The sequence below is a fragment of the Plecotus auritus genome, assembly GCF_963455305.1.
Source record: "Plecotus auritus genome assembly, chromosome: 1".
NCBI classification, from domain to species: domain Eukaryota; kingdom Metazoa; phylum Chordata; class Mammalia; order Chiroptera; family Vespertilionidae; genus Plecotus; species Plecotus auritus.
The window spans coordinates 192,920,875-192,946,351 of NC_137770.1; the positions used below are offsets into that span (position 1 = coordinate 192,920,875).

Here is a 25,477-nt window from a genome sequence, read left to right on the forward strand (position 1 = left end):
TTTTTCCACTACCTGCTCTACTGGACATTAAGCAAAGATGGTTTTAAAGCCCAGGGTGCAATGGCTGGAGCCCCAGCTACCTGACCCACTCAGGTCCTAGCAGGAAGGAATGGGATGAGGTTAAAGTGAACGTATGGCTTTCTTGTAGCAGAGTTTAGGGGCTTCTTTTATGGGGCCATGAAAAGACAGATTGATGTCCACCCACAGCCATTTTGTAACCATAATCAGAAGTTGTTAAGCATTTTACTGCCCGAGAAAAAAGACTGGATGAATATCTCTTTATGTTTGTTAAACAATAAAGAACCAAGAATAGAATGTTATCCTCTCATTAAAGAGCCCTTCTAATCTCTTTCTTTATCCTGATTATCATTGGGTTTTCATTAATCTATCTCCTGTAAATCTTCAGTCTCATTTTCTCTCTCCATCTTTAATTGAGTTTTCTGGTTTGTGGCCACTTTAACCGAAGAAAAATCACTGACATAGAATTTGGAAAAAATACAGTCTCTTCTGGTTTTATTACCCAATTTCAGTATTGATTGCATTCCCAGAATGTACTTTCATTGACATACCCCTTTTTTAAAACAAAATCCATGTATCCTATCAATGCAATCATTTTTTCTCCATTACCAAACCCAAACTGACATTACTCCAAATACAAAAATTTCCTCATCCAAATAAATGGAAGGGTTCCTATTCATTGATAGGTGCGCACTACGAGCCCCACCTCAGCTGTTTTCAAGAATGAAATGTATCAAGAATTCTTTCTGCTTTCATCTCGCACCCCCATAATATTTCTTGAGTTCATCTGTTTTAGGATGTCCCTATTCTTTGGTTCAGGATACAAGTGTCTCCAGGGACATTGCCTGGCTTCCTGCTCCCCCAATACCACTGTCACACTGAAATCCTCTTCACTGGTAAATAGGTTCACCATCCAATCATGTTTCCATGGCTTTGTTCAAGCTGTTCCTCTGCCCAGAATGCCCTTTTTTGCCTTTGTCTGGCAGGTGAATTCCTTCAAGACCATGTTAAATGTCACCTCCTCTAGAAATCGCTGCTCAGCTTCCTTGGGTGGGGTTATGCATACCTTGCTTTGGCCTGGAGAGAGCTAGTTTGTATTGTGAAGGTTATTACATTGGCATTGGTAATTATTTCATTGTGTCAGTCTCCTCCTCTAGACACCTAAGGGCAGAATCCTTGCCTCTTTATAACTGTACCTTCCCCACTACCCAGTACAATACCTGACCAGGGAAGGCACTTGGTCCATACTTGTTGAGTGAATGTAAGTACAGTTTTTAGTGGGTATATAAATAAGGAAAAACATAATAATGAAGACAATTACTTGGATATTTTTCTGGAACACTAGAGAAAGCTGCAAGTAACTTATGTGCAATTTAAAAGAAATGGGCTATTCATTCACAGCAAAAGGGTCAAATGCAGAGCTCCCCGGACACACTTCTCTTTTTTAGAAATGTACTGTGTGTACCTAAATGAATGTCTTTGGAGGAGGAAAAAAATAGATTTTAGTTTTTCTGTGTGTGTGTGTGTGTGTGTGTGTGTTTAAATCAAAGGAGAAAATGTACTTTTGAGATAACTTTATCTTCTGCAACCTAATTTTGAATTATGGTTATGTTTTAGCTGTGTTTTGATAAAGTAGGTAATTTTGACCCAACCCACTCTTTCTTTTCATTCTTTGAACATTATGTATAATGCTCAGGGTCATATAATTGTCTATCTGATGCCTCTCAGAACAGTACACATTTTGATTTCACATATTAAGATGCCAAACTTTTTTTTGTGCCTCAAAGAAACCTAGAAGCATCTCTTTATCTTTGTAAATCTGTCATTGGACTCATCAGGAAATAAAATTGAGGATACTACTGACCCGTAGCTGATTTCCAGAATGTGTTCTGTGATGTTTTACTGGAACTTACTCCCATCACGTCAACCATTTCAAGGATCTCTAACATTGTGATCTCTCCGCATTGTTTGGCCTTGGTCAGTTGTGGATTTTGGTGAGATAACAAGAACAGGGAACACCAGACTAGCTCACAAGTCCCAATCAGAGAACTCCTCTGGAAGAGAAGTGTGTTCAGAACATGGATGGGGATGGCAGTGTCCGGAAGAGGTAACCCAGGAACAGAGTCAGTGCATCCTTGGTCCCTGGAGCCTTTGGAGAACCACCCATGGGCACAATGGGGGCCAGCTGAGACTTGCGACACGTGCCAGCCCTCTTAGCAGCAGACCTGGAAGTCGTTCAGATGCATTACATGATGTTACTGCTTAACTAAAGCCACCTTTACTGATTTTCCTAATTTTGTTCCCAATTCTGCAGGCACATCCTTATTTATATCCTGTAGCCTTCTGAGTGCTTACAATGAACACCTAGTGACATCATCTGTGAGGATGAGGGATGGAGGAAGATAGAGAAGATGGATACATAGTAGGTCTGTTCCAGGTGGTGTTTTGTAGGGAACTATAGGAAATGAGGAACTGCCTTAGGTCATCTTTCACCAACTGTGTGGAAGGCAGTTAACTACATTTATGGGTCCCCGATTTTGGTGGCTCTCACTTCGGCGATGTGATGGTTCTGAGTGTTGGGGTGAGTTTGGGTTCTGAGGTGTTGATTAATTCTTCTAGACATGGGGAGGGTACAGTGACATATGACCTTCTTCAGCACCAGTCTGGACTCCACAAAGCAACCTCTGATCTGGTATATTTCCTGTGTTTTGTTTGTCCTTCCAAAGAAGTCATCAGCATAATGTCTAAGAGATTGAAGGGTCTTTGTACAAGGTCATACCCAGGTTCCTCACTGAATTCCTAAGCAGTCACCATTAAGCTAGAATAAATCTGCAGTCTTTTTCGGGACCACAAAATGGGATGGGCATCAGTGATATGAAGACAGCCATTTATGCTCACTGCACAGACTACCTGCTTCCGGGACTTGCAGTTTTGTTTTTCTCTGCCTCCAGGCCGGAGCCCTCTGCCACAACCATGCTCCGCCAGATCTTCGGTTAGGCCAGGAAGCATCCAAGCTCCATCCCCCTCTTTGTATTTTTTGGAGCCCAAGATTCTGGGGCAGCACTGTATACTAGTATCTTGCGCTTGGCATTAATCAATGCAAATGTTTGCTGGGACAGAAAAACTAACCCAGAATCCTGGAACAAACTAGTTCCCGATGATCAATCCAACTTCTACTCAGTGAATGTAGATTGCAGCAAACTGAAAAAGAAGGTCCAGATTTTTAAATGAAATGTTTTACTGTAAATCTGCATTGGCCCTGGCTGGTGTGGCTCAGTTGGGTGTCAGGAGATTGCTGGTTTGATTCCCGGTAAGGGGTGTGCAGGAGGCAGCCGATGAATGCTTCGCTTTTGCATCGATATTTTTCTCCCTCTCCCTTCCTCTCTCTCTAAATATCAATAAAAATACTTTAAGAAAGAAATAAAATATTGCTTGTCTCATTTTCAGTTCTTATAAGTGTATTTCTAGTATCACATGATCTCACTCATCTAGGGGAAATAATGAACAACATAAACTGATGAACAAAAACAGACCCGGAGACAGGGAAGCATCGATCAGACTGTCAAACCTCAGAGGGGAGGTAGGGGAGGGTGGGGGTAAGGGGGAGAGATCAACCAAAGGACTTGTATGCATGCATATAAGCCCAACCAGTGGTCAAGGACAACAGGGGGGTGGGGGCATGTGTGGGGAGGGGTTTGGGACGGGAATGGGGGGATGAGGACAAATATGTGATACCTTAATCAATAAAGAAATTAATAAAAAATAAAAATAAATAAAAAATAAAAAAGAAATAAAATAAAGCTGCTTAGAATGAAGGTCTTCCAGAAGCTGTCTGCCAAATTTTTCACTTAATCAGAAAATATTTCCCCTCCCAATGTACAAAATCATGTTGGTCTATTGTGTTGGGATTTACACTGATTAGTGTATATCTGAAACTATAAAGACAATGAATTATAATAGGCATGCAGTTATTCAGCACGTGCCATATGCTTATCAAAGAGCCTTTTGTGTTAACTCAATCATCATGGAAGCCCTATGAAGTAGGTACTGTGATGATCTCCGAGTTATAGATAAGAAAACTAAGGCTTGGAGAGGTTAAGCAATTTGCACGGTGGCGTCCAGCAACTAAGTGGCAGAGCCTGGATTTGAAACCAGAGAGTCTGGATCCAGGATTTGTGCTCATGAATCCACAATAACAGAGTGAAAAAAATTACTCTTTTGGCCATCACCTCTGGTATAACACATCCACTGAGCAGCTGCCCGTTTGTTGGATGAGGAGATCCAAGCTCAGTGTGTGGTGTTTGATGTGCATTAGCCTAGCATTTCATAGCCACATAGGACTCTACCTGAATTTCCTTCTCAGATCCCCATCTCTTGAACTTACTGGATTTATCTGTCCGTCGGGGATTTCTTGTTTGCTCTAGTTGGTTTCAGGTTTGGTTGTTTCTCTTCATGGAACCAGGCTTGAGGTGTTGGTGTCAGAGTCTAGCAAGAGACAGCCAGCATCATGATGAGTCATTGTTTGTTTTGGCACTTAATGCTGGGACTGTGGGCCAAAAAAGGTCGCTGTGGTGTGATTTCAAAGCTGAGGACAAGGGACTTCCAGGCACAAGGGTTTCATTTTCGGTGAGCTCCTTGTCTGCCTGTTTTACAGGTTTTTTTATGTTTTTGTTTTTTGCCTTAGGGATAGGAAATCACATGAAATAATTGCATATAGCAAAGGGTCTAGAAAAGTTTCTTTAGAACTGCTGAATCAGGCATGTCAGGAGTAATCACATCATTGTCATCTATAAAATAAAATCAGTCCACTACCCAGCTTTTATATACCTCCCAGGATGCTGTGAGTTGTGTGTGTGTGTGTGTGTGTGTGTGTGTGTGTGTGTGTGTGTGTTTGGCGGGAGATTGCTGTGAGTATTCACTTGATTTCAGATCTATAAAATACAGCTAGCTCTTTAGGGGAAAGCTATGCGTGTATAGTTATAAAACCTTTGTAAAAATTTTATGTAGAAATTATATGTCAAAGATTGGTCGCTGCTAAGTGAGGAAACCATTTCCTGGCCTAAATACTTCCTTGCACTTGGAGAACCTCCTCATCACTTGGCACATTTGGGTATCATCTGATTCTGTAAATTATTATCACCTATGAATTCAGAGAACAGACTGATGGTTGCCAGATGGGAGAGGGGTTGGCGACTGGTGAAAAAGGTGAAGGGATTAAGAAGTACAAGTTGGTATTTACAAAATGGTAAAGGACAGCATAGGGAATGTAGTCAATAATATTGTAGTAACTGCATATGGTGCCAGATGTTTCTAGACTTAGGGGGGCGGGGAATCACTTCATAAATTATATAAATGTCTAACCACTATGCTGTACCCCTGAAACTATCATAAAATAATGTTAAATGTCAACTGTAATTGAAAATTTTAAAAAATCCTTTTACCTCTCAAGTAGCTCATGAACAGAGCAACTTTGTCATTTTTATAGGGACTAATGTGAGGTATCAGATCAGATGTTTGGGCTGTAGCTAACAGAGTATCTGAATCTATTATCTAGAGTAAAAGTGTAAGCAACTATGTGGCTTAAAGATGCAGTTTATTTTTTCCCTCATGTAGCATCCAGGTGGGGGACCCATGTTAGTGGAGGTTCATGACAGCCAGCCCGTGCTCAGCACAACTTCTTTCTTCTGGTCACTGACATTTCAGCCTATAGGAAATTTGTGTTTGAGAGGTGTGTGTACCAGGCCAGGAAGTGGCACATGTCTCTTCTGCTCACAGTCCATTGGCAGGAACTTATGGCTACTTCACAGTGCAGAGGAGGCTGGGCAGCCGTCTAACTATTATACTTCTTTCTTTTTTTTAAGTATATATTTTTTTTATTGATTTCAGAGATAAAGGGAGAGGAAGAGAGAGAGAGAGAAACATCAATGATGAGAGAGAATCATTGATCAGCTGCCTCTGCATGCCCCCTACTGGGGATTGAGCCCACAACCAAGCATATGCCCTGACTAGAAATCAAACCAGCAACCTCCTGGTTCATAGGTAGATGCTCAACCATTGAGCTATGCCAGCCAAGCTAACTATTATAATTCTAACACAATGGAAGAAGTGGAGAGTGGATTTTCATAGACTGGTAACAGTCTTGCCACAGTCAGTCCGTCTGGCTACCAAGAGTTATGAACACCCTCTTTCCAACACATGAAACACACTTCATCCCAAGGGAGACAGACAAGCACATCCAGTAAATGCACCACCTGAAAGCCATGGTCTCTGGGTAATGCACTGTCCTTTCCATCCGATTTGGATGTGGCCTAATGGTCTGGCAACCAGTGAACTAAAAAGCAAATTATCTCTCCTTCTCTACTCATATGCACACTCCATATACAATGGTGGACAGGAAGTAGAAAACCACATTTAAAACTCCCATTCAAAAAAGAGGAGAAAGACACGCACACAGCAGCTCCTGGCCCATAGCGATGCTGGGATCCTAGGGGAACAGGAATGCCACCTGCCCTGGCAGAGGAGGAGGTTCCCTGATTAGACCCTGGTCCTGCCCTTTAGGAGGGCCCAGTGTCCATGCTTCTGTCTGTCCCTTGAACTTGCCCTTGGGGAATGGTGGTTCTGTTCACTTTCCTCTTTAGCTAAATCTGAAGTGGGTGCCCTCCTTGGTGGCTATCCAGCTTTTGCAGCCCACTGCCTACTAGTGCAGACTGGAAGTCTAGAGTACAGCAGTCACAAGGTTTTATTGGCTTTGCTAATACAATTCCCTCAGAAACTCAGCTGGCTTCTGATCTGTTAACATGCAAACATATTGCATGCCAGCAATCTCTCCCAAAATCCTCTCCAAGACATGGATCTTGAGCCTGCTCTGTTTCTTTGCTTCCATGCCCTCCGTGCTTCTCTCTCAATGTAATGGCAGCTGTATTGAGGCCTCTGAAGCCACAGACTTTGGAAGAAAGGCAACATGCTTTTTCTCATCTCTAATCCCATGCTGTTTTAGGTGGAAAAGCTAAGAGCCCCAAATTTCTAAACTCTTCCTCTACTTTTACATCTCTCTTTGCAAATTAGTCTATTCTGACCTGGGCTAGTCTCTTTCTTATAACTCCTTGGTAAAAACAACAAAGAACAGCCAATTCATACTAATATACAGGCTCTTTTCAATTCTTTTTATGAAGTTATAGGTTCAATAGGAATGTGGTCTGTCTTCCAAGTCAAACAAATCAGGTGACTTGCTTTTTCATTTCTTTGAAAGAATCAAGATACTTTCTTGGCACAAACCAGATTTTTGTAAGACATTTTCTTTGTGCTTATTATTTATTATTTTTATTTATTTATTTTAGAGAGAGAGGAAGGGAGAGAGAGAGGGAGAGAGAAACTTCGATCAGTTGCCTCCTACATGACCCCCACTGGGGATCGAGCCCACAACCTGGGCATGTGCCCTGACAGGGAATCAGACTGGCAACTTCTTGGTGATTGGGACAATGCTCAACCAACTGAGCCACACCAATCAGGACTATTATTGTTTTAAATTGTATGTAGATACCACATTTTGTTTATCCATTCTTCTGTCCATGGACACTTGGGTTGCTTCCAGCTTTTGGCTATTGTGAAAAATGCCGCTATGAACATGGGATGTGCAAATATCTCTATGAGTCTCTGTTGTCAATCTTTATGGGTGTATATCCAGAAATAGAATTACTGAATTATATGGTAATTCTTTGTTTAATATTTTCAGGAAACACCATACTTTTTTCCCAAAGCAACTGTACCATTTTACTTTCCCAGCCACCGAGCACAAGGGTTCTAATTTTTCTACATCCTCACCAGCACTTGTTATTTTCTAGGTCTTATTGTTTTTGATAATAGATATCCTAATGGTGTGATGTAGGACATCTTTTTTGATTATGTGTTTATTTTTTTTATTTATGGTGAAATATATATAATAAAATTTGCTGTTTTAACCATTTTAAATGTACTATTCACTAGCATTAATTATATTTACAATGTTGGGTAATCATTACCACTCTATTGCTAACTTCTCATCACCCCATTAATGAAGTTTTTAAAAGTAAATTTTAGACATTGAGGCAATTGATCCCTAAATACTTCAGTATGCATCTCTAGAAAATAGAGACCTTTTCCCATAAAATATACTAGAGGCCCGGTGCATGAAATTCGCGCACAGAGAGTGATTCCTCAACCCAGCCTACATCCTCTTGCAATCCAGGATGACTGGCTCCTGACCACTCGCCTGCCTGCCTGCCTGATTGCCCCTAACCCCCTCTGCCCGCCTGCTTGATTGCCCCTAACCCCTCTGCCTGCCGGCCTGATCGCCCCTACCTTGTCCCCCTGCCAGCCTGATCACCCCTACCTTGCGCCCCTCCCCACCTGATTGCCCCTAACCTCTCTACCTGCCTGCCTGATTGCCCCTAACTGCCTCTGCCTGCTTGCCTGATCTCACCCCTAACTGTTCTCCCCTACCAGCCTGATCTCGCCCCCAACTGCCCTCCTCTGCCAGCCTGATCTCCCCTAACTGCCTCTGCCTCAGCTCCCACCACTATGGCTTTATCTGGAAGGAAGTCAGACATCTGGAAGATGGCCAGTCAACCCAGTCTAATTAGCATATTGCCCTCTTATTAGTATAGATAGATTATATAGGATAGGATTGCTTAAATGGGGGAGGGAGCCTTTTTCAGCAGGAGGAGATGCTCTTGGTAGACAAAAACACATAATCCCTATATCTTGACTGATAGCCAGCCATATGCACTATACTGCCAAACCGGTCATTAAAAAATTGAATCATTTTCTTACACCTTACACCAAACAGCTGTTGCCCTTAAAACCCCTCCTCAGCCCCCACCTTAGGTTCTGCCTTCACAGTTCACCCAGATTTGGTTCTGATTGGTTGGTTTTAATGCCAGTCAGTGTCAAAAGCTCCGCCTCCTAGGCAGCCATTGGCTCCTCACACTTCACCCAGATTTGGTTCTGATTGGTCAGTTTCTATGCCAGTCAGAGTCAAAAGCTCTGCCTCTTAGGCATCCATTGGCTTCTTGCACTTCACCCAGATGTGGTTCTGATTGGTTGGTTTCTATGCCAGTCAGCATCCCTGGGCCTATCTCTGGGCCTGATCATAGAAGTGGGGCTGATCAGCAGCTGCCCAAGGCTGCTGGCCAGCGGGCTGAACTACTGACCTCTGGGAGAGGGAGAGAGGCTTGGCTGCTGGTGAGGCCGGGAGAGAGAAGCAGGGTCTGATCACCCTGCTTCTCTCTCCCGGCCTCGCCAGCAGCCGCTGCCGCTGCTAGTCAACCCTGCCTCTCTCTCTCTCTGAGAGGTCAGCAGTTCAGCCTGCTCGCCTGCTGTGCATGCAGCCTGGAGTTTGGTCGAGCCTCCGGTTGTTGTGGATGCTATGACCCTGGATCTTTATATATATAGATAATACTATTATCATATGAGCCTTCACTCACATTCCATTGGAGAGAACTTATTCACAGGACCATGTTTATCTGAAAGGGAGACTGCTAATCGTAGTGTAGTTGAGTAGCCATTTGCTCAGCTATAATGGAAGAAGAGAGAATGGATTTTGCTGCTATACTAACGTACAGTAGTAAAGCAATAAAGACTTAATTGATTCACATTACAAGAAGTTTGGGGCTCACAATACAGGGAGTTTGGTATCGTTTCTCAATGGTGTTATCAAGGGATCAGCTCTTTCCTCCTACTCTGCCATTCTCAGTATGTTGGCTTTGGGTCCTCATGTTTGCTGTCTTATGGTTATGTGATAGCTGCCATAATACTAGGTACAGTATTTTCACAACAGCATCCCGAGTAGAAAAGGAGGAGAGTGGGAAGAAAAGAGGTTTTTCATAATCAGGGATGTAAGCCCTTCCCTTGCTACTCAATATCTCATAGGCGAGTTGCAAAGGAGTCTGGAAAGAGACTCAACAAAGGAAAATGAAATAGTTATGATTGGCTTAGACCAGCTATGACATATAGCCTTGGGCTAAAAACATAGCTGTCCTGAATAAAACTATTTTTTGTTAGCTAAGAAGAGGAAAAATGACTGTTGGATTGGCAATTATATTTGCCACGTATGGGAATATTTTTTATTTTATTTTATTTTTTTATTGTTTAAAGTGTTACAAATAATAGTACATATGTCTCCTTTTTTCCCCAGTTGATCTTCCCCCAGCCTCCACCCACCCCACCACATGCCCTCACCCCCCTCTCAGTATCTTGCATCCATTGGTTATGCTTATATGCATGCATACAAGTCCTTCAGTTGATCTCTTACCTCCCCCCCGCAACTCTCCCCAGCCTTCCCACTGTAGTTTGACAGTCTGTTCAATGCTTCTCTGCCTCTGTATCTATTTTTGTTCATCAGTTTATAATGTTTTTTATTACCCATAAATGAGTGAGATCATGTGGTATTTTTCTTTCACTGACTGGCTTATTTCACTTAGCATAATGCTCTCCAGTTCCATCCATGCTGTTGCAAATGGTAAGAATTCCTTCTTTTTTATAGCAGCGTAGTATTCCATTGTGTAGATGTACCACAGTTTTCTAATGCACTCATCTGCTGATGGGCATTCAGGCTGTTTCCAAATCTTAGCTATGGTGAATTGTGCTGCTATGAACATAGGGTGCATATATCCTTTCTGATTGGTGTTTCTAGTTTCTTGGGATATATTCCTAGAAGTAGGATTACTGGGTCAAGTGGGAGTTCCATTTTTAATTTTTTGAGGAAACGCCATACTGTTTTCCACAGTGGCTGCACCAGTCTGCATTATGGGAAATTTTTTTTTAATATTATTGAAGATATAAATGGATTCTGAGGAGGATCTTGGCATAGAAACTCTAAGAAGATGGTTATAAAATTCAAGTACTGGTAGAAGGGACTTCCTTCTGGGATTACTCCATGAATGGTGTGAGTACAGTGTATTCCATCTAGTTCTGAAAAAAATAATCCTTTGGGCCACTAGTTTGAAAGTATCCCTACAAATCATCTGTCAATTGAATGAAGGTGATTTTATAAATCAAGAAAGCATTGGGGAGCCCAGCCAGGTGTAGCTCAGCGGTTGAGCGTCAACCCAGGAACCAAGAGGTCACCAGTTCAATTCCCAGTCAGGGCATATGCCCCGGTTGCAGACTCGATTCCCAGTGGGATCACTGGTTACAGGAGGCAGCCAATCAATGGTTCTCTCTCATCATTGATGTTTCTATCTCTCTCTTCCTCTCCCTTCCTCTCTAAAATCAATAAAAATATATATTTTTTAAAAGAAAGCACTGGTGAAAAACCAGTCACCATTGGTTCTACTTAGAAACAATCATATTCTTTTGGAAATGGTAATATTTTACAGAAATCCTTTATTAATTTATTGTTTCTTGCCAGTGTTCATGAAAATTATTTTGGAGCAAAATTGACCTCATAGATTAAATAATATTATTTCTACCTGTCTGGTTAGAGGAAGTCATATAGTCTTAGGGTGACACCAGGTCACTCAAACTATCATGCTTTCCCAAACTTGGGGTTCAATGAAAGCAAAATTGTAACTGCCAGCATAATGAGCTGGATGTATTGCAGATCTCTTGTTTTATAGCTGAGAGCCTATAAACATTTTAGGAACAAAACACATAGTCCTCGCATTACTACTTATAATTGTAAATGAATTACAAAATAATATAAGCCCTTCACATTTATTTGTCCATGACACACATGGAAAATAACTTAAGATTCCCAGAAAGTTAAAAAAATCAAGGATGCTGTTTGTTTACAGACACTGTGAAAATCCTAACCATTAGTGCGTGACTCATTAATCTTTCCTGCTCTATTCCAGCTGGCTCCACCAACAGAGTAAAAAATTGCTGTGGTAGAGAGCTCATTTTCTGACAAATTACAAAATGAAGACCCCAAACATCACTTGCAGTGGAATATAGTTAACATTTATTGCAAAGCCGCCAAATGCTAGGTACTATCAGCATTTTCAATGTATTGTTAACCCTCATAAAAATCCTATGCGGAAGGTACTGTTTTTATTTCCATTTTACTGATGAAGAAACTGAGGCACAGAGAGGACTTAACCAAGATCACATAACTAGTAAGTGGCAGAGCTGGCATTCAAGCCCTGGTGATCTGGCTCCAGAGTCAATGAGCAGTTGCTGCCTCTCACCATCACCTTAGATAGTACAAACTCCTTCTAATTCCCAACAAGCAAATTCTTTCCAGCCCCAGAAAATATTCTTAACTTTTGTGACATTTCAGTTATTATTATAAGTGGTTTCTCACTAATAAGTTTTGAAAGCTGTAAATTAAGATGATCAATAGGCTTTACTTTTCCATTTGTAAATTGGGGTTTTATCATTGCCTGACAGAATAGAAAGTTTGTCTTTAAGGATTATCATTGGTAACAGTATGCTGTTATCCTTTGACTTCAGTAGCTTTATTAGCTTATACTCTAAGAACCATCTGTTTGTAAGTTGATGATAAAATTAGGAATAATTATATGACCTCAACTTTATCATGACCCCCTTTTGCAAATCAGTTACAGTAACTGGAGTCTGAGGTGTTGAGCTTATAGTAATACTTTGTTTGCTTCCATGAGATTGTACGTTTTAAATGGCCAGGTATTCTCTTGGGCTTTTGCAGCTAGAAGACTTCCAGGGGAACAAACCGTCAGCGGTGGGATCCACCACAAGCCTTTGATACATTTCATTTTGTCTCCGAAGAAGAATCAGAGCCTCCAGGATGCAGGTCACAAAGGGAGGAGGGAGCAGACTGGGATATTCAGCCTCTGACTCTGTGTTGAAGAGTTCACACTGTGCAGTCACATTCCTGCCACAGATTGGGTGTCAGAGAGTGAAATCACTCGAACTTTGATATCTATTGGAAGAAAAGAATGCACGATAGGAATATACAAGGAGTTAGCAGTGTTGGCTGTCTGGGAGGATTTGACCATCTGGGTAGCAGCTTTGCAAATCATTTGGATAAATGATACCATTTGGAGGAGATTCTTCCAAACTGCATCTACATGCCAGAATCCTTTCAAGAAGGTTTATGCAATTCTGGCTCTTTTCCTCCTTTTGTCAGGAACCCATTAGGTGACATTGTTCCAGGTGTAGTTTACCATTTGGGATGCGGGAACAATTATCCTAAGTATTTTACTGTGAGATATTATTGGGAGATTAACATCAGTGGAATAAGTATTACACAGAATAAAAAAGAAGTATAACTCAGAATGCAAAGATAAAACTATCCTAAAAGTGTGGAGTGTTTTTTCCTTCTACCCATCTTTCCTTACAAAGGGAAGGGAAAATGTACTGTTAGCTGGTAGGTACCGTGCTGATGTTGCTCAGGGAAAGAGTGGAACTTGTCCTTGCTAGGAAACGTACGTAAAGTTTGGGTGACACTTTCTAATGTGACTGGAAGTTTATTTTAATGGTGCCTGGAAGGATGGAGGAGAAAGAACCACTTCTCAGTTTTAATTTTTAATTCTCAGATAACACTGAGGCAGTGAAGAGAGTTAAATAAACACATCTATTAATTTGTTCTTTGCAGAGGTACTCCAATCAAATATCTCAACTTGTGAAGCCAGACAGCTCAGAGTCTCATGAAACCAAACCTAATCAAACGGTCATCCTGGCCCCTCCAGGAATCCTCTTCCAGCACAGAGAGTAGAAAGCACATCAGGGTCGTTTCTCTACTGCGGGTTCTTTGGTCACATTATCAGATGAGTATGAGTGTGAGCAAAGGAAGGATACATAGATTGTTTTAGACAAGAAAAGTATATGTAACAGAGTCCCCTTATTTGGTTAACACAATCCTTCTAGGGAAGGAGAAAGAAGTTAAAAATACCATTTTATGTCAGATGGGGCATTGGCAGGTTAACAAACCAGAAACTGGTCCTGAAAGAAGTTTTTACTTGGATCTTCTGGTCTTCATGCTAACTCTTAGGTGGGTGGGAGGTGAAGTAGGTAAGGGAGCTCTTCTCCCCATCTACACACACACACACACACACACACACACACACACACACACACACACACACACCCTCACTCACTCACTGTTCTGTTCTTAGGCTCATAATGGTCAGATGCCAAAAGAACCTGGCATGCTAGGATATATTATGGCTAAAGCATATGTTCTTCATTATAAGAATATTTCTTTACTACTTCAGAAGATTGGCTTAGTGTCACATATTTCCTGATCCTTGTGAAAATGAGTTATAAATTGTCTAGGTCTAACCCAATTCAAAAAGACAATAGAGACCTATAGTTTAAAAAGACATAACCAGATCATAAATTCAAATGTAAATGTAATGCTGTAACTCTTTTAGAAAGACTATGGGAGAAAATCCTCAAGATCAAGGTCTAGGCAAAGACTTCTTAGGCTTGACATAAAAAAAACACAATTTATGAAATAAAAAATGGTAAGTTGCATGTTTTTGTTTTGAGGAGGAGGGAGTTTGAAAACACTTTATTTTTTTTTATTTCTTTATTGATTTTAGTGTTACATATGTGTCCTTATTCCCCCATTACCCCCCTCTCTCACCCCTCATGCTCACCCCCCTGTTGTCTGTGTCCATTGGTTAGGCTTATATGCATGCATACAAGTCCTTTGGTTGATCTCTCCCCCTTACCCCCACCCTCCTCTACCTTCCCTCTGAGGATTAATGGTCTGATTGATGTTTCTCTGTCTCTGGATCTATTTTTGTTCATCAGTTTATGTTGTTCATTATATTCCATAAATGAGTGAGATCATGTGATATTTATCTTTCTCTGCCTGGCTTATTTCACTTAGCATAATGCTCTCCAGTTCCATCCATGCTATTGCAAATGGTAAGAACTCCTTCTTTCTTACCGCAACGTAAGTATTCCATTGTGTAGATATAACACAGTTTTTTAATCCACTCATCTGCTGATAGGCACTTAGGCTGTTTCCAAATCTTAGCTATTGTAAATTGTGCTGCTATGAACATAGGGGTGCATATGTCCTTTCTAATTGGTGTTTCTAGTTTCTTGGGACATATTCCTAGAAGTGGGATCACTGGGTCAAATGGGAGCTCCATTTTTAGTTTTTTGAGGAAACTCCATACTGTTCTCCATAGTGGCTGCACCAGTCTGCATTCCCACCAGCAGTGCACGAGGGTTCCTTTTTCTCCGCATCCTCGCCAACACTTGTCTTTTGTTGATTTGTTGATGATAGCCATTCTGACAGGTGTGAGATGGTACCTCATTGTCGTTTTGATTTGCATCTCTTGGATGATTAGTGACTTTGAGCATGTTTTCATATGCCTCTTGGCCTTCCTTCTGTCTTCTTTCGAAAAGTATCTATTTAGGTCTGTTGCTTATTTTTTTGATTGGGTTGTCTATCTTCCTTTTGTTGAGTTGTATGAGTTCCCTGTAGATGTTGGAGATTAAACCCTTATCGGTGATAACATTGGCAAATATGTTCTCCCATGCAGTGGGCTTTCTTGTTGTTTTGTTGATGGTTTCTTTTGCTGTGAAAAAAGCTTTTTAATTTGATGTAGTCCCATTTGTTTATTTTCTCTTTAGTTTCCATTGCCCTAGGAGCAGTTATCAGTGAAGAAATTGTTTCGGCATATGTCTGAGATTTTGCTGCCTATGGATTCCTCTAGTATTTTTATGGTTTCCCGTCTTATGTTTAAGTCCTTTATCCATTTTGAGTTTATTTTTGTGAATGGTGTAAGTTGGTGGTCTAGTTTCATTTTTTTGCATGTATCTGTCCAATTTTCCCAACACCATTTATTGAAGAGACTGTCTTGACTCCATTGTATATTCATGCCTCCTTTGTCGAATATTAATTGAGCATAATGGCTTGGCCTGATTTCTGGGTTCTCTATTCTATTCCATTGATCTATATGTCTGTTCTTGTGACAGTACCAGGCTGTTTTGAGAACAGTGGCTTTGTAATACAGCTTGAAATCTGGTATTGAGATCCCACCTACTTTGTTCTTCTTTCTCAGGATTGCTGCAGCTATTTGGGGTCTTTTTTTATTCCAGATGAATTTTTGGAAAGTTTGTTCTAGGTCTGCAAAATATGCCGTTGGTGTTTTAATAGGGAGTGCATTGAATCTATAGATTGCTTTGGGTAGTATGGACATTTTAATGATGTTGATTCTACCAATCCATGAGCATGGTATGTTCTTCCATCTGTTTATGTCTTCCTCTATCTCTTTTTTCAGTGACCTATAGTTTTCCACATATAGGTCTTTTACCTCCTTAGTTAAGTTTATTCCTAGGTATCTTAATTTTTTTGGTGCGATGGTAAATGGGATTGCTTTTTTAGTCTCTCTTTCTGTAAGTTCATTATTGGTGTATAGAAATGCCATAGATTTCTTGGTGTTAATTTTGTATCCTGCTACATTGCCGAATTCATTTATTAAGTCTAATAATTTTTTCATGGAGTCTTTAGGGTTTTCTGTGTACAGTATCATGTCATCTGCAAATAAGGACAGTTTTACTTCTTCTTTTCCAATTTGGATGCCTTTTATTTCTTCTTCTTGTCTGATAGCAATGGCTAGTACTTTCAGTACTATGTCAAACAGGAGTGGTGAGAGTGGGCATCCCTGTCTTGTTCCTGTTCTTAGGGGAAATGGTTTTAGTTTTTGTCCATTGAGTATGATGTTGGCTGTGGGTTTGTCATATATGGCTTTTATTATGTTGAGGTATGATCCTTCTATTCCCATCTTGCTGAGAATTTTTATCAAGAAAGGGTGTTGGATTTTGTCAAATGCTTTTTCTGCATCAATTGATATGACTATGTGGTTTTTATCTCTCAAATTGTTTATGTGATGTATCACGTTTATTGATTTGCAGATATTGTACCATCCTTGCATCCCTGGGATAAATCCTACTTGGTCATGGTGTATGATCTTTCTGATGTACTGCTGGATCCGATTTGCTAGAATTTTGTTGAGGATTTTAGCATCTTTGTTCATGAGGGATATTGGCCTGTAATTCTCTTTCATTGTGTTTCTTTATCTGGTTTTGGTATTAGGGTGATGCTAGCTTCATAGAAGGAGCTTGGAAGTGTTCCTTCCTCTTGAATTTTTTGGAATAGTCTTAGGAGGATAGGTTTTAGTTCTTCCTTGAATGTTTGGTAAAACTCCCCTGTGAAGCTGTCTGACCCCGGGCTTTTGTTTGCTGGAAGCTTTTTGATGACTGCTTCAATTTCTTCCATAGTTATTGGCCTATTAAGATTTTTAGAATCTTCCTGATTGAGTTTTGGAAGGTTATATTTTTCTAGGAATATGTCCATTTCCTCCAGGTTGTCTAGTTTGTTGGAATAGAGTTGTTCATAGTATTTTTTAACAATCTTTTGTATTTCGGTGGGATCTGTTGTTATTTCACCTCTTTCATTTCTGATTTTGTTTATTCAGGTCCTCTCTGTTTGCTTCTTGGTGAGCCTGGCTAGAGGTTCATCAAGCTTGTTTATCCTTTCAAAAAACCAGCTCTTGGTTTCATTGATCTTTTGTATTGTTTTGTTTTGTTTTGTTTTGTTTTTGGTCTCTATGTCATTTATTTCTGCTCTGATCTTTATTATCTCCTTCCTTCTACTCACTCTGGGCTTTTCTTGTTGCTCTCTTTCTAAATCTTTGAGTTGTAGAGTTAGATGATTTATTACCATTTTTTCTTGTTTTTTGAGGTAGGCCTGTAGCGCTATAAACTTCCCTCTCAGGACTGCTTTCATTGTGTCCCATAAATTTTGGATTGTTGTGTTTTTATTGTCATTAGTTTCCAGGATGTTTTTAATTTCTTCTTTGATCTCTTTGGTAACCCAATCACTGTTTAATAGCATGCTATTCAGCTTCCAAGTGTTTGGATTTTTGGGCTGTTTTTATTGTAGTTTATTTCTAATATTATAGCATTGTGGTCTGAGAAAATGCTTGATATGATTTCAATCTTCTTGAATTTGGGGAGACTTTGCTTGTGACCCAATATGTGGTCTATTTTTGAAAATGTCCCATGTGCACTTGAGAAGAACGTATATTCTGTGGCTTTGGGGTGAAATGTTCTGAAGATGTCAATTAAGTCCATCTGATCTAGTGAGTCATTTAGGATTGCTGTTTCTTTGCTGATTTTTTGTCTAGAGGATTTATCCAGTGATGTCAGTAGTGTATTAAAGTCCCCTACTATGATTGTATTGTTGTTGATCTCTCCCTTGATATCTTTCAGGAGTTTTTTTTAATGTGTCTGGGTGCTCCTGCATTTGGGTGCATATATGTTTATCAGGGTTATATCTTCTTGTTGTATCAATCCCTTTAGTATTATAAAATGGCCTTCTATATCTCTTGTTATGGCCTTCACTTTGAGGTCTATTTTGTCAGATATAAGTATTGCTACCCCAGCTTTTTTTTCATTTCCATTTGCCTGAAAGATATTTTTCCATCCCTTCACTTTCAGTCTGTGTGAGTCCCTTGTTCTAAGGTGGGTCTCTTGTAGATAGCATATGTATGGGTCATGTTTTTTTATCCATTCACTCACTTAATGTCTTTTGATTGGAGCATTTAGTCCGTTTACGTTTAAAGTTATTCTTGAAAGGTAATTGTTTGTAGCCATTTTTATTTTTTGTGCCTGTGTTCTTTCTTTCTTTTTTCTTTTTTTTAATACCAGTCCCTTTAGCATTTCTTGCATTGCTGGCTTGGTAGTGATAAATTCCCTTAGCTTTTTTTTTTTTAAATCAGTGAAGCTCCTTATTTCCCCTTCAATTTTGAATGATAGCCTTGCTGGATAGAGTATTCTGGATTCAGTCCCTTGCTTTGGATCACTTTGTAAATTTCCTTCCATTCTTTTCTGGCCTGATGTGTTTCCGTTGAGAAATCATTTGATAATCTAATGGGAGCTCCCTTGTATGTAACTTTCTATCTCTCTCTTGCAGCCCTTAGGATTCTCTCTTTGTCCTGAACATTTGCCATCGTAATTATGATGTGTCTTGGTGTGGGTCTTTTCAGGTTCATCTTGTTTGGGACTCTCTGAGCTTGTGTTACTTTTTTCTTCCCCACATCAGGGAAGTTTTCTGACATTATTTCTTCAAATAGGTTTTCTAACCCTTGTTCCTCTTCCTGTTGTTCTGGAACCCCTATTATTCATATGTTGCCTTGTTTCATGCTGTCCCATAGCTCTCTTAGGCTCTCCTCCTGTCTTTTAATTTTTTTCTCCAATTACAGTTCAGTTTGGGTGTGTTTTGTTTCCCTGTCTTCTAATTCGCTAATTTGGTCCTCTGCTTCTCCTAGCCTACTGTTGAAACTTTCCATGGTGTTTTTTTATTGCACCTATATCACTCTTCATTTCTTCTTGATTCTTACGTAAGTTGCTGATTTTTTCCTCCATGCGGTTTATGAACTGTATGACCCTTATTCTGAATTCTTTTTCTGACATATTGCATGCCTCTCTTTTGCTTACCTGCTTTTCTGGCGATTCCACCTTTTCTTTCCTTTCGTGGTTTCTTTGTCTACCCACTGATTGATCTAGATGTAGAGTCGTGCAGGGGCTGCTCCTTGGGTGGCAATGTCTCCTCGGGCTGCGGTTGCTCCTCAGGCGGTCACTGAAGTGGCTGCTCCTCAGTTGGCAGCGGCTCCTCCGGTGGGTGCTGTTGGCAGCAGTGGTGACTCCTCTGGCTGGTGGGGAGGGCTGTTCGCACAGCTGCTGTTTCTTGGATGGGGGGTGAGCTGCTCACATGGCTGCTGCTCCTCAGATAGGGGCAGACTGCTCACGTGGCTGCTGCTCCACGGATTGGGGCTGGCTGCACGCTTATGCTCAGATGGGGCGGGCTGCTCGTGAGGCTGCCGCTTCTTGGACAGGGGCAGGTTGGTTGCCGGGCTGGTGCTCCTCGTCCGGGTGCAGGCTACTCATGCAGCTGCTGCTCCTCAGACGGGGGATGGGCTGCTTGCTTGGCTGTTGCTCCTCAGGTGGGAATGAGCTGCACGTGCGGCTGCTGCTCCTCGGACGGGGGTGGGCCCCTCACCCAGCTGCTGCTCATTGGACAGGTTCAGGTTGCGTGTGTCTGCTGCTCCTCGGACCAGTGCAGGCAGCACAGGACTGCCGCTCCTCTGATGTGGGCAGTCTGCTCGTGTGGCTGCTGCTCCTCGGATGGGGTGGGCTGCTCACCCAGCTGCTGCTCATCGGTTAGGTGCAGGCTGCGTGTGGCTACCGCTCCTCGGACCAGTGTGGGCTGCACAGGACTGCTGCTCCTTGGACGTAGGCAGTCTGTTTGTTTGGCTGCTGCTCCTTTGTCTGGGGTAGGCTGCCTGGAGGGCTTCTGCTCCTCGAATGGGGGTGGGCTACTCTCTGTGCTGCTGTTCCTTGTCCAGGGCCAGGCTGCTCGCACAGCTGCTGCTCCTCGTATGGGGGCGGGCTGTGCAGGGCTGCTGCTCCTCAAATGTGGGTGGGCTGCTCTTGTGGCTGCTGCTCCTCGGATGGGGTGGACTGCTCGCGTCATTGCTGCTCCTCGGATGGGGGAGTGGGCCACTCACACAGCTGCTGCTCCTTGGACAGGGGCAGACCATGTGAGGCTGCTGCTCTTAGGCCTGGGGGGGGCTGCTCATAGGGCTGCTGCTCCTCCGATGGGGGAGTGGGCCACTCACACAGCTGCTGCTCCTTGGACAGGGGCAGGCCACATGTGGCTGCTGCTCTTAGGCCTGGGGTGGGCTGCTCCCAGGACTGCTGCTCCTCGGACAGGGGGGCGGACCACTCACACAGCTGCTGCTCCTTGGACAGGGGCAGGCCACGTGAGGCTGCTGCTCTTAGGCCTGGGGCAGGCTGCTCCCAGGGCTGCTGCTCCTCGGACGGGGGTGGTGGGACAGACTGCTCACACAGCTGAGTCTCCTTCGCCAATTCGGGTTGGATGTTATTCGTTTCAGCTGTTCTTTCTATCTGCTCCGGGACAAGGCTCGGGACACATCTGTCTGTTCCGCTGCCATTTTGTCTCCTCAGTCGGTAAGTTGCATCTTATCAAAATTAAAAACCTTTTGTTCTGCAAAAAAGCCTGTTAAGTGCCAAGGTCATTCAATGGGGTAAAGATAGTCTTTTAAACAAATGGTTCTGCATATTAACATACCAGCAAAGCTACTTTGTACCATATAAAAAATTAACTCAAAATGGATCAAAGACCTAAATGGGAGGAGTAAAAACTGTAAGTCTCATGACATTGGATTTGGCAGTGATATTTTTGGATAGAACATCAAAAACATGGGAAACAACAAAAAAATAGATAAATTGGCCTTCATTGACATTTAAAATTTTTGTGCATCAAAAGACACTCTCAGCAGAATAAAAAGGCAACTCACCTAATGGGAGAAAATTTTGTATATCATGAATGTGATAAGGGATTTATATTCAGAATATATAAAGAACTCCTACTCCTACAACAAAAAACAACCCAATTTTAAAATGTGCAGAAGACATGAGTAGACATATCTCCAAAGAAGATATAAATCTGGAAAAATGGTAGCTGAATAGGCAGACATGTCCTGCACCTTGTCTCAGACCAGATAGAAGGAGCAACTAAATCAGAGAACATCTGCTCAGAGTTGGCAAATTAGACACAGCTGGTGAGACAGTTTGCAGCTGGGAAGGGCAGAGGACACCTGGTAGGATCAGGGATCTGGGCTGGAGAGAGAGATGTGTGACCACTGGGCCAACTGTGGAAAGGAAGTCCACAGGGCTGCTGGCGGCTGGGGAATCTAGATCTAAGTCCACAGTCATGAGAGTCTGTACCCAGAAAGGTAGCCTGAAGACCTGTCCAAGCAGTGTGGAGCTGGGGGGAGGGGGGAGACTTGCAGTTGCGTGGTTGTTTTGCCTCTGTGTTGTCTTTGCTTTTATTCGCTAAGCCCAGTTTATAGGACCTTTCAATTACAAACACTCACCTGAGGCTGTGGTGCAGGTAGAGGTGCAGATTTGTGGAGTCTAGGGAGAGGCTGTGGAGGAGAGTGGGTTGGGGAGAGGTGACCAGGAATCTGGCACTGAGGCATTCGTGACCTTCCAAACCTAAGCAGCCATTTTTCTCCTGAAGAGCCAGCCCCTCCCAACAGCTAATACAGCCACACCCAGCCTACACCATGAGCTTTACAAAGGAAACAAAGATTCTGAATAGCCCCAAAGAACCCTCAGGGACTGGGTTGAAGAGGGGCTGTTCAGTCCTGGAAAGTGATACAGCACCACTCCCATCTAAAGCCCTGTCAGAAATAGTTGCTTGAGTGATTAAGATTGACAGCAGGCAGACAGGCAAAGAGGGCAGATTTGCCCCGCCTGCTTGCAGCCAAGGCTGTGGGATAGACACAAACAGAGGAGCATGGATCGCTTGGCACGTCAACCCAGTGCTAACTACCTAACAGGAAACTGAGAAATGGCAGACAGAACAGAAGAGTGAGGTCTTAAAAGAGCCCCCATGGGGCATTAAAACTCAGCTTAAGTGAACAACAGTTCACTTTTTTATTTTTCAGCTTTTATTTTAAAAACAAATTTTTTTCTATATTTTTGTTTGTTTTTTCATTTTTTTCTTTATTCTATTTTTATTTTTTATTGTTATTTTCTTTTGTCTTTTTATCCACCCTTTTCTTCCTCATTCCTCCCTTTTTCATCCTGTTTTCTCTTCTCCCGTCCCCACTTTAGTTCTTCTCTTTCCTTTCTCTTTATCCCTTGTTAAAAATTGATCTTTATCTGCTTTATTGATGTGTTATTATTGTAGTCTCTGTTGGCTTACTCATATATCTCATTTCCTCTCCCCTGCTCAAAGTCCATGAACACTTCTCTTTTTTCTTTCTTCGCTAGTCAATTTTTTTATGCTTTTGTTTTTCCTCTCCTCTTATGCTTTCTTATTCTCCTAATTGTTTAATGAGTTCCACTCATTAAACTCAAGCCTATCTGCTCTCTCCTTTATTCTCACTTTCCAAAAATAAATGAATAAATAAATTAATTTTAAAAAGTTTTTGTTTTATCTTATTTATTTATTTATTTTCTTCTTATTCACTCATTCTCTTTCTACCTCCTCCATACTGAACTGTGGTCCTTCCCCTATTCATCCAATTCCTTAACCTTACTTTCTGTATATAAGCTCTGCCTCTGCAGATTCTGTCTCCCCCTTTTTCTAGCTGTTTGTTGTTTGCATATTTTTTTGGGTTGTTTGTTTTGTGGTGTTTTCTCCCCTATTATTTTCTCCCTTACCTTTTTTATTCTCAATATCATTTTGCTCTCTTTTCTCTCTCTTAATTCTCTTTTCTCTGGTGGTCACTTTTATTGGGGTTATCGGTGTCATGAGTACATTTGTGTTTTGTTCCCTTTGTGTCATGTCTTGTCGAGTTGTATGTTGTGTTGTTCAGTCAACATGGCAAAGAGTGAGCCACATAACCAGACACCCTGAGAGGAGATTCCATCTACAAATGGGACAATAACACTCAAGACCCAACCATACCAAATAGAGAACCCAAATATCCCAAGTAGGGGGCATCCCTAGAATACCCAGCCCAGAAGACCTTAGAGATTGCACCACTGGGTCCCATAAAACATCTATTATATAAGACAAACTCAAAAAATCTGGGTGGCATAGCAGTTTGATCTAATACATAGAAACAATCACAAAGGAACAGCAAAAATGGGGGGACAAAGAAACAAACCCCATAAAAAAGAAAAGGAGGAATCACCAGAAAAGAAAGAAATGAAATGGAGGCAAGCAATTTGTCAGATAAAGAATTCAGAGCAATGGTTATAAGGATGCTGAAAAGGATGAAAGACAGATTCAACATCTGTAAGAATCAAGCAGAAATGAAGAATGACATAGCTGCAATAAAGAACACACTGGAAGGGTTCAACAGTAGACTAGAGGAAGCTGAGGACAGCATTGGTGAGTTAGAAGACAGGGTAGAAAAAAACATCCAAGCAGAGCAGCTACTGGGGAAAAAAAAACTTAAAAAGCAGAAGGAAAGCCTAAGGGAGCTTTGGGACAACACAAAATGAAACAACATCCACTTAATAGGGGTGCCAGAAGGAGAGGAAGCCAGCAAGGAATAGAAAACCTGTTTAAAGAAATAATGACAGAAAACTTCCCTGATATTGGGAAGAAAAAAATCACACAAGCCCAAGAAGCATACAGGGTACCAATAAGATGAACCCAAAGAGAACAACACCAAGACACATTGTAATTAAATTGGCAAACATCAGCAAAAACATAAGAATCTTAAAGGCTGCTGGAGAGGGACAGAAAGTTACCTACAAGGGATATTCCATTAGAGTATCAACTGATTTCTCAACAGAAACACATCAGGCCAGAAGGGAATTTATTTGCAAAGCAAGAGATTGAATCCAAGAATACTATACCCAGCAAGGCTATCATTCAAAATTGAAGCTGAAATCAGGAGCTTCACAGACCAAAGGAAAAAAAAAAGGCTAAGGGAGTTTATTACCACCAACCCAGGAATGCAAGAAATGCTAAAGGGACTGCTGTACAAAGAAGAAATAGAAAGGGAAGAAGGAACACAGGCATAAAGAATAAAAATGACAACAAACAAGTACCTATCAATAATAAATGTAAATGGATTAAATGTTCCAATCAAAAGACATAGGGTAGCTGAATGGATAAGAAAACATGACCCATATATTTTCTGTCTACAAGAGACCCACCTCAGAACAAGGGACTCACACAGACTGAAAGTGAAGGGATGGAAAAATATCTTTCAGGCAAATGAAAATGAAAAAAAAGCTGGGGTAGCAATACTTATATCTGACAAAATAGACCTCAAAGTGAAAGCCATAACAAGAGATAAGAAGATCCACTTCGTAATACTAATAGGAGCAATTCAATAAGAGCATATAATTCTGGTAAACATATATGCACCCAATATAGGAGCACCCAAATACATTAAAAAAAAAAAACTTCTGGAAGATATCAAGGAAGAGATTGACAGCAATACAATCATAGCAGGGGACTTTAATATCTCATTGACACCACTGGATAAATCCCCTAAACAAAAAATCATCAAAGAAACAGCAATACTAAATGACTCACTAGATCAGATGGAACTAATAGACATCTTCAGAACAATTCACCCTAAAGCTACAGAATATACATTCTTCTAAAGTGCATATGGAACATTTTCAAAGATAGGCCACGTATTGGGACACAGGCAAATTCTCTTCAAATTCAAGAAGATAGAAATCATATCAAGCATCTTTTCAGATCACAATGGCATAAAATTAGAAATCAACTACAATAAAAACAATGAAAAAAAAATCAAACACCTGGAGGCTAAATAGCATGCTATTAAACAATGATTGGGTTAGCAAAGAGATCAAAGAAGAAATAAAAAACATCCTGGAAACAAATGACAGTGAAAGCACAACAATCCAAAATCTATGGGACACAGTGAAAGCAGTCCTGAGAGGGAAGTTCATAGCTTTACAGGCCTACCTCATAAAACAAGAAAAACTGGTAATAAATTATCTAACACTAAAA

General features: G+C 41.2%; 1 protein-coding gene and 1 pseudogene across 4 annotated transcripts in view; both read left to right on the forward strand.

Moving 5' to 3' along the window:
- Positions 1 to 25,477, forward strand: part of TMEM150C (transmembrane protein 150C) — a 99,340-nt gene that overhangs the window by 44,218 nt on the left and 29,645 nt on the right. The gene's annotated exons all lie outside the window — the stretch shown is intronic.
- LOC308251673 (cytochrome c oxidase subunit NDUFA4-like) lies at positions 2,992 to 3,245 on the forward strand (annotated as a pseudogene). Its single transcript has one exon. The product of its transcript is annotated as a cytochrome c oxidase subunit NDUFA4-like (transcript).